Here is a 19,655-nt window from a genome sequence, read left to right on the forward strand (position 1 = left end):
AAATAGTACCACCATCAGCAACACCAACAGTACCATCACCACCACCAACAACAACATCCACATCCCATACCGCAACATCACAATCTGTATCTCAAACATCAACGTCATACGCCCAGTATGTAGTGACCCAAACTTTTCCATGTTTATATATATTAATTGAGATTGATATTTACATGATTAAATGTTTCCAACATGTTAAGCAATCAAACTTGTTAAGACTTGATTAATTGAAATATGTTTCATATAGACAATTGACCACCCAAGTTGACCAGTGATTCACGAACGTTAAAACTTGTAAAAACTATATGATGACATATATATGGATATATATATAGTTAACATGATACTATGATAAGTAAACATATCATTAAGTATATTAACAATGAACTACATATGTAAAAACAAGACTACTAACTTAATGATTTTTAAACGAGACATATATGTAACGATTATCGTTGTAAAGACATTTAATGTATATATATCATATTAAGAGATATTCATACATGATAATATCATGATAATATAATAATTTAAAATCTCATTTGATATTATAAACATTGGGTTAACAACATTTAACAAGATCGTTAACCTAAAGGTTTCAAAACAACACTTACATGTAACGACTAACGATGACTTAACGACTCAGTTAAAATGTATATACATGTATTGTTTTAATATGTATTTATACACTTTTGAAAGACTTCAATACACTTATCAAAATACTTCTACTTAACAAAAATGCTTACAATTACATCCTCGTTCAGTTTCATCAACAATTCTACTCGTATGCACCCGTATTCGTACTCGTACAATACACAGCTTTTAGATGTATGTACTATTGGTATATACACTCCAATAATCAGCTCTTAGCAGCCCATGTGAGTCACCTAACACATATGGGAACCATCATTTGGCAACTAGCATGAAATATCTCATAAAATTACAAAAATATGAGTAATCATTCATGACTTATTTACATGAAAACAAAATTACATATCCTTTATATCTAATCCATACACCAACGACCAAAAACACCTACAAACACTTTCATTCTTCAATTTTCTTCATCTAATTGATATCTCTCAAGGTCTATCTTCAAGTTCTAAGTGTTCTTCATAAATTCTACAAGTTCTAGTTACATAAAATCAAGAATACTTTCAAGTTTCCTAGCTCACTTCCAATCTTGTAAGGTGATCATCCAACCTCAAGAAATCTTTGTTTCTTACAGTAGGTTATCATTCTAATACAAGGTAATAATCATATTCAAACTTTGGTTCAATTTCTATAACTATAACAATCTTATTTCAAGTGATGATCTTACTTGAACTTGTTTTCGTGTCATGATTCTGCTTCAAGAACTTCGAGCCATCCAAGGATCCGTTGAAGCTAGATCCATTTTTTCTCTTTCCAGTAGGTTTATCCAAGGAACCTAAGGTAGTAATGATGTTCATAACATCATTCGATTCATACATATAAAGCTATCTTATTCGAAGGTTTAAACTTGTAATCACTAGAACATAGTTTAGTTAATTCTAAACTTGTTCGCAAATAAAGTTAATCCTTCTAACTAGACTTTTAAAATCAACTAAACACATGTTCTATATCTATATGATATGCTAACTTAATGATTTAAAAACCGGAAACACGATAAACACCATAAAACTGGATATACGCCGTCGTAGTAAAATCGGGGGCTGTTTTGGTTGGGATAATTAAAAGCTAAGAAGAACTTTGATTTAAAAGCTATACTTCTGGAAAAATTATTTTTCTTTCGAACATGAAACTATATCCAAAAATCATGGTTAAACTCAAAGTGAAAGTATGTTTTTCAAAATGGTCATCAAGATGTCGTTCTTTCGACGGAAATGACTACCTCTTTCAAAAACGACTTGTAACTTGTATTTCCGACAATAAACTTATACTTTTTCTATTTAGATTCATAAAGTTAAGTTCAATATGAAACCGTGGCCACTGGAATCACTCAAAACGGATTAGAAACGAAGAAATGGCGAGTAAAACAATATTGATAAAAACTACTCATTTTACCTACGTGAAAGTTAGTAATAAATCTATTCCAACCATAACCTAATCAACTTATATTGTATATTATGTAATCTTGAGATACCATAGACACGTATACAATGTTTCGACCTATCATGTCGACCCATCTATATATATATATTGCGGAACAACCATAGACACTCTATATGTGAATGTTGGAGTTAGCTATACAGGGTTGAGGTTGATTCCAAAATATATATATAGTTTGAGTTGTGATCAATACTGAGATACGTATACACTGGGTCGTGGATTAATTCAAGATAATATTTATCGATTTATTTCTGTACATCTAACTGTGGACAACTAGTTGTAGGTTACTAACGAGGACAGCTGACTTAATAAACTTAAAACATCAAAATGTATTAAAAGTATTGTAAATATATTTTGAACATACTTTGATATATATGTATATATTGTTATAGGTTCGTGAATCAACCAGTGGCCAAGTCTTACTTCCCGACGAAGTAAAAATCTGTGAAAGTGAGTTATAGTCCCACTTTTAAAATATAATATTTTTGGGATGAGAATACATGCAGGTTTTATAAATGATTTACAAAATAGACACAAGTATGTGAAACTACATTCTATGGTTGAATTATCGAAATCGAATATCCCCCTTTTTATTAAAGTCTGGTAATCTAAGAATTAGGGAACAGACACCCTAATTAACGCGAATCCTAAAGATAGATCTATTGGGCCTAACAAACCCCATCCAAAGTACCGGATGCTTTAGTACTTCGAAATTTATATCATATCCGAAGGGTGTCCCGGAATGACGGGGATATTCTTATATATGCTTCTTGTTAATGTCGGTTACCAGGTGTTCACCATATGAATGATTTTTATCTCTATGTATGGGATGCGTATTGAAATATGAAATCTTGTGGTCTATTATTATGATTTGATATATATAGGTAAAACCTATAACTCACCAACATTTTTGTTGACGTTTTAAGCATGTTTATTCTTAGGTGATTATTAAGAGCTTCCGCTGTCGCATACTTAAATAAGGACGAGATTTGGAGTCCATGCTTGTATGATATTGTGTAAAAACTGCATTTAAGAAACTTATTTTGTTGTAACATATTTGTATTGTAAACCATTATGTAATGGTCGTGTGTAAACAGGATATTTTAGATTATCATTATTTGATAATCTACGTAAAGCTTTTTAAACCTTTATTGATGAAATAAAGGTTATGGTTTGTTTTAAAATGAATGCAGTCTTTGAAAAACGTCTCATATAGAGGTCAAAACCTCGCAACGAAATCAATTAATATAAAACGTTTTTAATCAATAAGAACGGGACATTTCAGTTGGTATCCGAGTGTTGGTCTTAGAGAACCAGAATTTTGCATTAGTGTGTCTTATCGAGTTTGTTAGGATGCATTAGTGAGTCTGGACTTCGACCGTGTTTACTTGAAAAATGATTGCTTAACAAATTTTGTTGGAAACTATATATTTTTAACATGTGAATATTATGTGATATATTAATCTCTTAACGCGTTTGATATTATGTGATAGATGTCTACCTCTAGCACAAATCCCATTGACTCACCTAATAATAATGAAGAGTCGAATGTAAATTGGAATGATTCGTGGACTGATTCACAAGTTCCCGAAGAGGAACCGGAAGAAGAGTCGGAACCGGAAGAAGAATCGGAACCGGAAGAAGAATCGGAACCGGAAGAAGAACCTGTGGGGGAAATAATAAAACGGTTAAGTAGAATAAAATCCTCAACCAGCCGACCAAAGTTAATTATGGTCAACGGTGTTTCCGCCAAGGAAGCAAAATATTGGGAGGATTACCAATTCTCCGATGAATCGGATTCCGACGAGAATTCCGATGATGTTATAGAAATTACCCCAACTGAATTTAAAAAGGCAAAAGAAAATAATAAGGGAAAGGGCATAAAAATAGAGAAATCTAATTCCAACCCCGATGAACTTTATATGTATCGTCAACCCCCGAAGCCCTTAAGTTGTAACAATGACCCGGGAACCTCTAAACCACCAGGTTTTTCTAAACTGTTGTGGAAAACGACAGCTCGTATTAGGGGAACATCATATATCCCTAGAAACTTGGCAAAACGAACCAAAACCGAAGAAGAAGAAAGGAGCGAGTCGGAATAAGATAGTTGTATTCGTGTGGTGTAATATATGTAATATAGTGTGCTTATGCTTTATGATATATGTAAAAATTACTTGTATTAATAAGTATTTTTTTTTATGAATCTAACTCTTGTCTATTTTACAGTATAAAAACACAAAATGGATAGACAACCCAATATTTTAAGAGACCTACCCGGAGACATGATTGATGAAATCTTGTCTAGAGTCGGTCAGAATTCTTCGGCATAACTATTTACGGCGAAATCAGTTTGTAAGACATTCGAAGAACGTTCCAAGAATGTCTTGGTTTATAAGAGACTTTCGTTTGAAAGATGGGGGATATCACATTGGGAAACCCATAAGTTATGATGTGTTTACTTTGACGCATATATTGCGGGGAACCCAAATGCTATTTTAAGCAACGGTTTAAGAAATTATTTTGACTCAATGTATCCGAATATAGGACTTCGTGATTTATAAAAAGTGGCTAACATGCAACATAAAGAAGCATGTTATGCTTACGGATTAGTAATGTTCGCTTCTCACCAAAGTGAGAACAAGAACATCGGGCTACAACTATTAAACAAAACGTTCCCACAAGTGACGGAGTCGGTAATTGGGGTAAGAAATGAGGTTTTTAGATTGTTACGGGACTGTTGGACATTACGTAACCCTCGTCCCTTTGACGACGTTACAACACGCTGTCTTATCAACGGCCATAACGGTTATGTTCCACAAGACCAAGGATGGGAAGTAATCCTAGTAAAACCAGAATGCATGACTTGTTTCTGGACGAATGAATTACGTGTCTTTAGTGCCTTTGCTGAATGACTTATGTACTAGCTAGAATTATCTTCACAACCATCTTGTATCAAATTTATTGTGTGCTATATTTCATGCTATATGTAAAATAAGCGGTATTGTAAGTTTGTAAAATATTGTGTAAAAGTTTGAACGCGAAATATTATTATAATCAGTTTTTCATATAGAATTGTAGTAGTTGAATTGTATATTAGCTACTAAGTATGAACTTAACGGGTAGGTACTACCCGAATTTAAACTTATAAAACACTAATATGAAGAAAAAGCTTTTATAAATGAGTTCATATTATGCTACGAAATATTATTAACTACTCTTAATATTCTGTATGATTAACTTGTTCCATTTGACTATTTTGAAGGAAATGGCACCGACTACTCGACACACCGTGAATATGAATGAAGAGGAATTCCGTACTTTTCTAGCTTCAAACATAGCCGTAGTACAGGCTGCGCTACATACCAACAATAACCTTGGATCTAGCAGTACAGGAAATCGTGTAGGATGCACCTATAAAGAATTCACTGCCTGCAAACCTTTGGAATTTGATGGAACCGAAGGACCGATCGGATTGAAACGGTGGACCGAGAAGATCGACGCGTTTGTGAAAGGATTACCGAAAAGAATCCAAGAAGATATAAGTTCACACGAGCCCGCCTCCATACAACAGGCATGTAGAATGGCTCACAAACTAGTGAACCAGATTGAAGAAAGAATTAAAGAACAGACTGCTGAAGAGGCCAATGTGAAGCAAGTCAAAAGAAAGTGGGAGGAAAACGGTGATAAGAATCACCAATACAACAACAACAGCAATTACAACAATAATCGCAACAATTATCCCAACAATCGCAACATCAATCGCAACTACAACAAACGGCCCAACAACAACAACTACTACAACAATCATCCCAACAACAATAATAACCGCAACAACAACAACAATCAGAAGTAGCTATGCCAAAGGTGTGAAAAGTATCACTTGGGGTTCTGCACCAAATTTTGCAACAAGTGTAAAAGAAATGGTCATAGCGCGGCGAAGTGTGAGGTCTACGAACCAGGGGTTAATAGAACAAAAGGAACAAATGGTGTCGGAACGAGTAATGGCAGAGCAAGTAGTGTCGGAGCAAGTTATGCCAATGTAGTTTGTTATAAATGTGGAAAACCGGGCCACATTATTAGAAATTGATCGAACCAGGAGAACACGAATGGACAAGGCCGCGGAAGAGTTTTCAATATTAATGCGGCAGAGGCACAGGAAGACCCGGAGCTTGTTACGGGTACGTTTCTTATTGACAATAAATCTGCTTACGTTTTATTTGATTCGGGTGCGGATAGAAGCTATATGAGTAGAGATTTTTGTGCTAAATTAAGTTGTCCATTGACGCCTTTGGATAGTAAATTTTTACTCGAATTAGCAAATGGTAAATTAATTTTAGCAGATAATATATGTCGGAATCGAGAAATTAAACTGGTTAGCGAAACATTTAAGATTGATTTGATACCAGTAGAGTTAGGGAGTTTTGATGTGATAATCGGTATGGACTGGTTGAAAGAAGTGAAAGCAGAGATCGTTTGTTATAAAAATGCAATTCGCATTATACGAGAAAAAGGAAAACCCTTAATGGTGTACGGAGAAAAGGGCAACACGAAGCTACATCTTATTAGTAATTTGAAGGCACAAAAACTAATAAGAAAAGGTTGCTATGCTGTTCTAGCACACGTCGAGAAAGTACAAACTGAAGAAAAGAGCATCAATGATGTTCCCATTGCAAAAGAATTTCCCGATGTATTTTCGAAAGAATTACCGGGATTACCCCCACATCGATCCGTTGAATTTCAAATAGATCTTGTACCAGGAGCTGCACTAATAGCTCGTGCTCCTTATAGACTCGCACCCAGCGAGATGAAAGAACTGCAAAGCCAATTACAAGAACTTTTAGAGCGTGGTTTCATTCGACCAAGCACATCACTGTGGGAAGCTCCTGTTTTGTTTGTCAAGAAGAAAGATGGTACATTCAGGTTGTGTATCGACTACCGAGAGTTGAACAAAATTACCATCAAGAACTGCTACCCACTACCGAGAATCGACGACTTATTTGATTAACTACAAGGCTCGTCTGTTTATTCAAAGATTGACTTACGTTCCGGGTATCATTAAATGCGGGTGAAAGAAGATGATATTCCAAAGACTGCTTTCAGAACACGTTACGGTCATTACGAGTTTATGGTCATGCCGTTTGGTTTAACTAATGCACCAGCTGTGTTCATGGACCTTATGAACCGAGTGTGTGGACCATACCTTGACAAGTTTGTCATTGTTTTCATTGATGACATACTTATTTACTCAAAGAATGACCAAGAACACGGTGAACATTTGAGAAAGGTGTTAGAAGTATTGAGGAAGGAAGAATTGTGCGCTAAGTTTTCAAAGTGTGCATTTTGGTTGGAAGAAGTTCAATTCCTCGGTCACATAGTGAACAAAGAAGGTATTAAGGTGGATCCGGCAAAGATAGAAACTGTTGAAAAGTGGGAAACCCCGAAAAATCTGAAACACATACGCCAGTTTTTAGGACTAGCTGGTTACTACAGAAGGTTCATCCAAGACTTTTCCAGAATAGCAAAACCCTTGACTGCATTAACGCATAAAGGGAAGAAATTTGAATGGAATGATGAACAAGAGAAAGCGTTTCAGTTATTGAAGAAAAAGCTAACTACGGCACCTATATTGTCATTGCCTGAAGGGAATGATGATTTTGTGATTTATTGTGATGCATCAAAGCAAGGTCTCAGTTGTGTATTAATGCAACGAACGAAGGTGATTGCTTATGCGTCTAGACAATTGAAGATTCACGAACAAAATTATATGACGCATGATTTGGAATTAGGCGCGGTTGTTTTTGCATTAAAGACTTGGAGGCACTACTTATATGGGGTCAAAAGTATTATATATACCGACCACAAAAGTCTTCAACACACATTTAATCAGAAACAACTGAATATGAGGTAGCGTAGGTGGATTGAATTGTTGAATGATTACGACTTTGAGATTCGTTACCACCCGGGGAAGGCAAATGTGGTAGCCGACACCTTGAGCAGAAAGGACAGAGAACCCATTCGAGTAAAATCTATGAATATAATGATTCACACTAACCTTACTACTCAAATAAAGAGGCGCAACAAGGAGTTTTAAAAGAGGGAAATTTAAAGGATGAAATACCCAAAGGATCGGAGAAGCATCTTAATATTCGGGAAGACGGAACCCGGTATAGGGCTGAAAGAATTTGGGTACCAAAATTTAGAGATATGAGAGAAATGGTACTTAGAGAAGCTCATAAAACCAGATACTCAATACATCCTGGAACGGGGAAGATGTACAAGGATCTTAAGAAACATTTTTGGTGGCCAGGTATGAAAGCCGATATTGCTAAATATGTAGGAGAATGTTTGACGTGTTCTAAGGTCAAAGCTGAACATCAGAAACCATCAGGTCTACTACAACAACCTGAAATCTCGGAATGGAAATGGGAAAACATTACCATGGATTTCATTACTAAATTGCCAAGGACTGCAAGTGGTTTTGATTATATTTAGGTAATAGTTGATCGTCTCACCAAATCAGCACACTTCCTTCTAATAAGAGAAGATGACAAGATGGAGAAGGTAGCACGACTGTATTTGAAGGAAGTCGTCTCCAGACATGGAATACCAATCTCTATTATCTCTGATAGGGATGGAAGATTTATTTCAAGATTCTGGCAGACATTACAGCAAGCATTAGGAACTCGTCTAGACATGAGTACTGCCTATCATCCACAAACTGATAGGCAGAGCGAAAGGACGATACAAACGCTTGAAGACATGCTAGGAGCTTGTGTTATTGATTTCGGAAACAGTTGGGATCGACATCTACCGTTAGCAGAATTTTCCTACAACAACAGCTACCATTCAAGCATTGAGATGGTGCCGTTTGAAGCACTTTATGGTAGAAAGTACAGGTCTTCGATTTGTTGGAGTGAAGTGGGGGATAGACAGATTACGGGTCCGGAGATTATACAAGAAACTACCGAGAAGATCATCCAAATTCAACAACGGTTGAAAACCGCCCAAAGTCGACAAAAGAGCTACGCTGACATTAAAAGAAAAGATATAGAATTTGAAATTGGAGAGATGGTCATGCTTAAAATTGCACCTTGGAAAGGCGTTGTTCGATTTGGTAAACGAGGGAAATTAAATCCAAGGTATATTGGACCATTCAAGATTATTGATCGTGTCGGACCAGTAGCCTACCGACTTGAGTTACCTCAACAACTCGCGGCTGTACATAACAATTTCCACGTCTCGAATTTGAAGAAATGTTTTGCTAAAGAAGATCTCACTATTCCGTTAGATGAAATCCAAATCAACGAAAAACTTCAATTCATCGAAGAACCCGTCGAAATAATGGACCGTGAGGTTAAAAGACTTAAACAAAACAAGATACCAATTGTTAAGGTTTGATGGAATGCTCGTAGAGGACCCGAGTTCACCTGGGAGCGTGAAGATTAGATGAAGAAGAAATACTCGCATCTATTTCCAGAAGATTCGTCAACACCTTCAACAGCTTAAAATTTCGGGACGAAATTTATTTAACGGGTAGGTACTGTAGTGACCCGAACTTTTCCATGTTTATATATATTAATTGAGATTGATATTTACATGATTAAATGTTTCCAACATGTTAAGAAATCAAACTTGTTAAGATTTGATTAATTGAAATATGTTTCATATAGACAATTGACCACCCAAGTTGACCGGTGATTCACGAACGTTAAAACTTGTAAAAACTATATGATGACATATATATGGATATATATATAGTTAACATGATACTATGATAAGTAAACATATCATTAAGTATATTAACAATGAACTACATATGTAAAAACAAGACTACTAACTTAATGATTTTTAAACGAGACATATATGTAACGATTATCGTTGTAAAGACATTTAATGTATATATATCATATTAAGAGATATTCATACATGATAATATCATGATAATATAATAATTTAAAATCTCATTTGATATTATAAACATTGGGTTAACAACATTTAACAAGATCGTTAACCTAAAGGTTTCAAAACAACACTTACATGTAACGACTAACGATGACTTAACGACTCAGTTAAAATGTATATACATGTAGTGTTTTAATATGTATTTATACACTTTTGAAAGACTTCAATACACTTATCAAAATACTTCTACTTAACAAAAATGCTTACAATTACATCCTCGTTCAGTTTCATCAACAATTCTACTCGTATGCACCCGTATTCGTACTCGTACAATACACAACTTTTAGATGTATATACTATTGGTATATACACTCCAATGATCAGCTCTTAGTAGCCCATGTGAGTCACCTAACACATGTGGGAACCATCATTTGGCAACTAGCATGAAATATCTCATAAAATTACAAAAATATGAGTAATCATTCATGACTTATTTACATGAAAACAAAATTACATATCCTTTATATCTAATCCATACACCAACAACCAAAAACACCTAAAAACACTTTCATTCTTCAATTTTCTTCATCTAATTGATCTCTCTCAAGTTCTATCTTCAAGTTCTAAGTGTTCTTCATAAATTCTACAAGTTCTAGTTACATAAAATCAAGAATACTTTCAAGTTTCCTAGCTCACTTCCAATCTTGTAAGGTGATCATCCAACCTCAAGAAATCTTTGTTTCTTACAGTAGGTTATCATTCTAATACAAGGTAATAATCATATTCAAACTTTGGTTCAATTTCTATAACTATAACAATCTTATTTCAAGTGATGATCTTACTTGAACTTGTTTTCGTGTCATGATTCTGCTTCAAGAACTTCGAGCCATCCAAGGATCCGTTGAAGCTAGATCCATTTTTTATCTTTTCCAGTAGGTTTATCCAAGGAACCTAAGGTAGTAATGATGTTCATAACATCATTCGATTCATACATATAAAGCTATCTTATTCGAAGGTTTAAACTTGTAATCACTAGAACATAGTTTAGTTAATTCTAAACTTGTTCGCAAATAAAGTTAATCCTTCTAACTAGACTTTTAAAATCAACTAAACACATGTTCTATATCTATATGATATGCTAACTTAATGATTTAAAAACCGGAAACACGATAAACACCATAAAACTGGATATACGCCGTCGTAGTAAAATCGGGGGCTGTTTTGGTTGGGATAATTAAAAGCTAAGAAGAACTTTGATTTAAAAGCTATACTTCTGGAAAAATGATTTTTCTTTTGAACATGAAACTATATCCAAAAATCATGGTTAAACTCAAAGTGAAAGTATGTTTTTCAAAATGGTCATCAAGATGTCGTTCTTTCGACGGAAATGACTACCTCTTTCAAAAACGACTTGTAACTTGTATTTCCGACTATAAACTTATACTTTTTCTATTTATATTCATAAATTTAAGTTCAATACGAAACCGTGGCCACTGGAATCACTCAAAACGGATTAGAAACGAAGAAATGGCGAGTAAAACAATATTGATAAAAACTACTCATTTTACCTACGTGAAAGTTAGTAATAAATCTATTCCAACCATAACCTAATCAACTTATATTGTATATTATGTAATCTTGAGATACCATAGACACGTATACAATGTTTCGACCTATCATGTCGACCCATCTATATATATATATATATATATATATATATATATATATATATATATATATATATATATTGCGGAACAACCATAGACACTCTATATGTGAATGTTGGAGTTAGCTATACAGGGTTGAGGTTGATTCCAAAATATATATATATAGTTTGAGTTGTGATCAATACTGAGATACGTATACACTGGGTCGTGGATTAATTCAAGATAATATTTATCGATTTATTTCTGTACATCTAATTGTGGACAACTAGTTGTAGGTTACTAACGAGGACAGCTGACTTAATAAACTTAAAACATCAACTAGTTCGTGAATCAACCAGTGGCCAAGTCTTACTTCCCGACGAAGTAAAAATCTGTGAAAGTGAGTTATAGTCCCACTTTTAAAATCTAATATTTTTGGGATGAGAATACATGCAGGTTTTATAAATGATTTACAAAATAGACACAAGTATGTGAAACTACATTCTATGGTTGAATTATCGAAATCGAATATGCCCCTTTTTATTAAAGTCTTGTAATCTAAGAATTAGGGAACAGACACCCTAATTGACGCGAATCCTAAAGATAGATCTATTGGGCCTAACAAACCCCATCCAAAGTACCGGATGCTTTAGTACTTCGAAATTTATATCATATCCGAAGGGTGTCCCGGAATGATGGGGATATTCTTATATATGCTTCTTGTTAATGTCGGTTACCAGGTGTTCACCATATGAATGATTTTTATCTGTATGTATGGGATGCGTATTGAAATATGAAATCTTGTGGTCTATTATTATGATTTGATATATATAGGTTAAACCTATAACTCACCAACATTTTTGTTGACGTTTTAAGCATTTTTATTCTCAGGTGATTATTAAGAGCTTCCGCTGTCGCATACTTAAATAAGGACGAGATTTGGAGTCCATGCTTGTATGATATTGTGTAAAAACTGCATTTAAGAAACTTATTTTGTTGTAACATATTTGTATTGTAAACCATTATGTAATGGTCGTGTGTAAACAGGATATTTTAGATTATCATTATTTGATAATCTACGTAAAGCTTTTTAAACCTTTATTGATGAAATAAAGGTTATGGTTTGTTTTAAAATGAATGCAGTCTTTGAAAAATGTCTCATATAGAGGTCAAAATCTCGCAACGAAATCAATTAATATGGAACGTTTTTAATCAATAAGAACGGGACATTTCACTGTAAATATCCAGGAATATCAACAATAACAAACGATGAAGTATTAATTCATAAACTTCATTGAAGAGATATCTCTACGGCAGTTATGTAATCTCCAAAATCTTAGAGATTATTTAATTCTGACCGTAAATCGGATGAGTGAACGGAGATGGTAGAGTAGAAATTTTGATCGAAAATGGTGTACGATTTACAAGCGAGAATTGTTTTACCAACAGCATCAACAGGACCGTAGCATCATCAACACAGTCAGTGCCGTCAGTATCGTCAGAATCAACAGCACCTGTAACATCACAAACTCTGTCAGTTCAAGAATCATTGTGGACATCATTACGAATCAACAACAAATATATTGTATCAACGAGTTATAAAGTATTAACTCATTTCCAATCGAAAGATTTATATGTATATTTTATATGTATAAATTTTTAAACCATAATAAATCTTCCCGTACTAAGCTATTATGTGTGAATCTTAACTACTCAGTTAATTCATATTACAAATATGCAATGATGTACGTCCTTCGTCCGCAACTTAACCATCGTTAATTACAATCTCTGTCTCAATTCAATAAAAATCCAATTCATAATAAATCAAGTGTATTATTCGAATATATGTTTGATTTTACACTTTCATCATCGATGTACTCGAAACTTTTCAAATAACATCATTCGTACCTTGCGAAGTTCACAAGAATTTCACGAAAACCAACAAATAACAAAGTAATGATTCATAATTTCAATATTATTGAAGAAATACTTATGCAATTTATAAAGTTTTAGGGATTACTCAATTCTAGTTCCAACCATAAAACAAATGAGTTTAATTTAATATTAACTCATTAAATCTATATTACATCTAAAGAAAATATACACATATATTTTCATAAAGACTGTAATAAACTTCTTTTGTACAAAATATTAATTGTGAAATTTTTTTTAACGGGTAGGTAATACCCGAGAGAATATATTCACAATTAATATATTACATTTTTCGAAACTGATTCAGCAATCATCAACTATACTCCCTACTTTCACAACAATATCCATTCTTTCATATAAATCAAAACAATCATACTCATTCAAATTCAATTACATATTCTGATTTTGAAATCACATAATTCAATTCGAAATATAACCATTATCATCACTCTTAGATTCCTATATCTTTTAAAGCTATACTTTGACTTCAAAACTGTGTTAGAACATCATATGTATTAACGATTACAATATGTGCTCAAACCCTTCGAAATTCCTGAAGACACTTCAACTAAGGAACAATCGAGATGATGATCCAACCACATGTTACCCACAGTTATACACCTGAAAAACTCTCAAAACCCAAGTCATAGTTCGACATGTATCCGTGTTAGACCCTTTGGCATTTACTAGCTAAAATAACTTTTCAATTCCATTTCAAAATAGACAGTTTTGTCACAGCTCCAGCAAGTCAACTTCGACTTCTCAATCAAAACAGTATTATTATAACCTCGATAGATACGTTGCCCTTTCGTCAACGTTACCGAGAAATCGTTTATATTCACCACATTAGCAATAAACTTACCAACAACTTCACTCATCTTTGACTTTCCAAAAAAAAAATCATTATAATTATCGAAACCCTGTCATATACTCATTCGTACCTTATAACAATAATTGCCATACCAATTATTGAGAATCAGCAATCAGTATTTTGAAACCTCGCAGCATGTCTACATCAACAATTACATATACACACAACGTCTACCTCTAAGACTTACATTCTAAGAATGAGAAATTTTTGAAAAACACCCTAAACTGCGAACCAGTTCTCGAAATTTTAAAAAATGCTGATGAAGCAGCAAAAACTGTAAACGACCTTAACAGTAAAAAGTTGGATGATAAAGGATAGTATATTAGCAAAGCTCAGAAAGAGAGAAGCTTTGGAACTGGAAAACGGATTGAGCAAAGTATGAAGGAGGCTATGGACAAATCACAAAGGCTGAACCTGCCTTCAAAGAATCCAAATGATTCAGTACTTTCTGAAGTCATTAACGAATACCTTGCTCCTGACTCTAAACCCCTGCGGATAATATCCTTCATCATCCTCTGATATTAGACATTCTAAAATATCATCGTATCTTTCATTATAAATATCATCCATAATTCTGAAGATATTTTTACAATTATTCTTATCTGAAATCATTTACCTCTTCGCGCTATCTGTATTATATCATAAAAGAAACTATTTTAGTTTCTAAATTCTGAAACATTCGAGTTTAAAATAGGAATATTCTTGAAAAAGTGTTGGGAGCTGAAGCATGAGTTAGTATAATATAATGACACTTGATCAACGAGATTATATTACAGTAATTCATGCTGAGTTTCTAAATGGAACATGATGATTCACAGATCATAACGTCATCATGTGCTATGTTACACGACTCTTATATTCTTTTTGATCTCTAAATATCAAGAAAATATTTCTTGATGATTCGGCCTTTTCCGAGGTATTCTGGTAATTTGACAAGTCAAGATCGTGCCATTACAATTTCCTTCCTAGAACATTAACAATGTTCATTCCGAAATTTATATCTGCGAATTCTGGACCATTACAAGCGGTGCTTAATTGCAAGAAGAAGAAACGAAAGGACAAAGCTCCGAACTAGAAATGGGAGTATAAATCATAGCAAATAGAAGAGAGCATTAACTGTGGATGACAATGATTATAGAAGAAGCAAGGACTTTGAAATATAAGGGAAGATATAAAACCCAACAACAACCCAGAAATCACAAACTGCATATATCAATGCATATAGCAATATAAAGACACGGGAGAACTAAAAATACTATAAAACCAAGAGTATAGTAGAAGTAAATAGATTCTTCCTGAGACAGATGAAAAAGAAGAGCGACAGATATGAAAGTGAGGAGTATATCAAGAATCAGCACTGGATGAAGCATATTGACAAATACTTTAAAATATGAGTTGAGAAGGTGTGAGTTGTAAGAAAACAAATGAGGTGGATTTATAGTGAAATATCCGACAGAGAAATCAAAATGGATTATCGCATTAATTCGAAGAGGATCATAATTTCCTTAATCTCCGAATAATCAAATCCAATATAGATTACAAAGATTTTCTTTTCGAAGATCAATCGTGATGACGTCAAAAGATATGACGAATCACTATTATCTTATTTCATTCATTTACGATAACTTCACTCACACGCTTAGAGTAATCGAATTATTTTATCCATTCTTCTTGAACATGATAAAACTCTATAATCGTTATAATAACATTCTCATTGTTAGTCATGACGACCTCTATCAAATTTCGGGGACGAAATTTCTTTAACGGGTAGGTACTGTGACGACCCGGAAATTTCTGACCAAATTTAAACTTTAATCTTTATATTATTCTGACACGATAAGAAAAGTTTGTTAAGTTAAATCTCAAGAATTTTAAACTGTGTTCATACATTCATTATAACCTCGACCAAATTCCGACGATTCATGAACCGTTATATATAAATAGATATGTATATATATATATATATGTATATATATATATATATATATATATATATATATATATATATATATATATATATATATATATATATATATATTATAACTTGAGAATATTAATAAAGTATTAAACGTATAATACTTTACACGAACGTATTTGTTTCAATATGATTTTTGACGAAATTAAAAAAAATATTTTAAATGATTGAATTATCAGAAACATTGAATTATGATTACAAGTCTCTGTTGAGAGGTCCACTATGATTTGAGAAAATCTATTCCTCTTAACGATATTCAGAATAATTTGTAAAGCTATTTATAAATAAAAACAAAAAGTGTCATTTACGAAAGTTAGACAAAAGTTAGTGGAGAATTGGTTTCCATAATATTCTATTAATCTATTTTCAAACGTACAAAGACGTTTTCAGTTTAAAAAAGAACTTTATTATTAAAACGTATATAACTTTTATTAATATCTAGAATCACTTTTGACAACTCATTACTTAACCAGTATAATAAATATAACGATATTTATATTTTATTTCATTAAATATATATAACAATTTAAATTAATATTATATATATTTATACGCGTATTATACATACATAGTTTTTATACTTTTACTATACTTTAACTTTACCTTTACTTTACTTTTACTTTACTTTAACTTTAATAATTCACTTTAATAATTCATACTTTAATAATTCATACTTTAATAATTCATACTTTAATAATTCACTTTAATAATTCATACTTTAATAATTCACTTTAATAATTCATACTTTAATAATTCATACTTTAATAATTCACTTTAATAATTCATACTTTAATAATTCACTTTAATAATTCAAAAATCTATTATAAATAGAATTCAATAGGTTTCATTATTTCATAGAAACTTGAAAATATATTTCTCTAAACTCTCTCAATCGATTTATATATATATATATATATATATATATATATATATATATATATATATATATATATATATATATATATATATATATATATATATATATATATATATATTTGCTCTGTATTATTTCAAGATATTATTAGTATATATAAAATATTACGACGGAGTGCTGTCCGAGTGATTTCAAAATAGTTTTTTTGAATGAGTCGAAGCTAAGAAAATTATGGATTATAGCTATGGAGGTGATGGGTATGGTTCATGGGTATGCTCGTGAGGTCAATCTAGTGTTTATCATCTCTGTTGCGTCTACGTACTTTCCTGCAATATTGAATCTCAATATTGATACGTTCGTGAATCCAAGGCCAACCTTGCACTTGTTAAATGACGTTATATGTATTTTTACTACGAAATACAGTATTGTGAGTTTCATTTGCTCCCTTTTATATATATTTTTGGGACTGAGAATAAATGCGCTGTTTTTATAAATGTTTTACGAAATAGGCACAACTACTAAAACTAATTCTACGTGGGTTTAAACCTGAAATATACCCTTAGCTTGGTAACATTAAACTACTTGTCTATGTACGGCAGGCGCGAATCCTAAAGATAGATCTATTGGGCCTGACAAACCCCATCCTGACTATGGGATGCTTTAGTACTTCGTGGTTATTTTAAACACACCTGATCTGGTGTACTTCAGAGGGTAAAACATGAACGTTAAGGCTTGTTACCGGGTGCCTACAACTTATAGAATACTTTTATACACTTGCGAGTGTACATATATTTATAAACTGAAATCTTGTGGTCTATTAATATATTAAAATGATTGTTATGATAAACCTATGAACTCACCAACCTTTTGGTTGACACTTTAAAGCATGTTTATTCTCAGGTATTAAAGAAATCTTCCGCTGTGCATTAGCTCATTTTAAGGATATTACTTGGAGTCATTCATGGCATATTTTGAAAGACGTTGCATTCGAGTCATTGAGTTCATCAAGATTATTATTAAGCCAATTATAGTTGGATGTATTATGAAATGGTGTGCATGCCGTCAACTTTCGTTGTAAAGAAAGTTTATCTTTTAAAAACGAATGCAATGTTTGTAAAATGTATCATATAGAGGTCAAATACCTCGTGATGTAATCAACTATTGTGAATCTTTTATAATGTATATGAACGGGTCCTTTGATTCCCCTTCAACTCATTGATTTGTCAGGGTACCATCATCAAAAACACCATCTTTCTCTTATTTAATATTAATGAACAATATAAGAAGAAAAATGATAGAAAGTAAATTGTTACGATCATTAGAAAGACGAAATCTATCAATCAGTTCAGATCTTCATTTCTTCACACAATGGATCAACAAATCCTCACACTTAAATTGCATTCAATTGTTATTTAATAAGAAGGTACTAACCCTATCGATAGAATCTGTTTCATCAATTCGTTTCGATCACTTCACCATCTAAGTAAGGTCTCCGGTAAGCCATGTTATAGGTATATGTCAACTGTAGCTACCACCAAACTGCAACTAACTAATGTTAATTGTTCGAACTACTGAAACCACCACCCTATAATCATCATCTCTGGTTGCCATTTACTGCAAATTATTCGAATTATTGCTACTGCTGTCAGCTCACTGTTTCTATTTCATGTCGAGGAACCATCATCAAAATATCACTCCAACATCTACCTTACACCACCCTCACCACCATTGTCAACCAAACTCCATCATCGTCGTTTATTTTTGCTGCTACAGTTCCTGTTAACCTCAGCCCAAACGAGAACTCTGCAAATCATTCGAACTGTAGGTGTTTCTGCTACTTTCTGTTTTTTTTTCATTTTTCGATCACCAAACCCGCATACAAATAGATAGGTTTTATATCGAGTTACCCGGCTCCTTTTATATTGGGTCACAGATCACTAGTTTTTATGATTGGGCCAAAGTTATTGTTGCACAAGTGGGCCGCTATGTTTAAGCTTGTTGGGCTGGATTCATATCAAATATCATAAAGACTGCTATTTATGTATCTGATCGAATTAAAACGCGAAAATATTGATAAGTACATGTTGATGATGATTGATAGATGATTACATGATGATTATTCGGTGATTATGACTTTATGATTTAAAATAGACGATGATGATGTGGATAACATTTGATGATGATAAATGATATGAGTGATAAAATGGGAAATGATGTGAATTATGGTTAAATAGATTTCGGGTATCACGTATATCAGAAAGAAATAGATGGATCAATGGTTAAGGGGTTGTGTGTTGAACGGGAGATCGCGGGTTCGAGCCCGGCCTGAGACAAATATTTTTTAGGAGAATCTTTTTAAGGTAG

Source organism: Rutidosis leptorrhynchoides, chromosome 3, assembly GCF_046630445.1.
Source record: "Rutidosis leptorrhynchoides isolate AG116_Rl617_1_P2 chromosome 3, CSIRO_AGI_Rlap_v1, whole genome shotgun sequence".
NCBI lineage: Eukaryota > Viridiplantae > Streptophyta > Magnoliopsida > Asterales > Asteraceae > Rutidosis > Rutidosis leptorrhynchoides.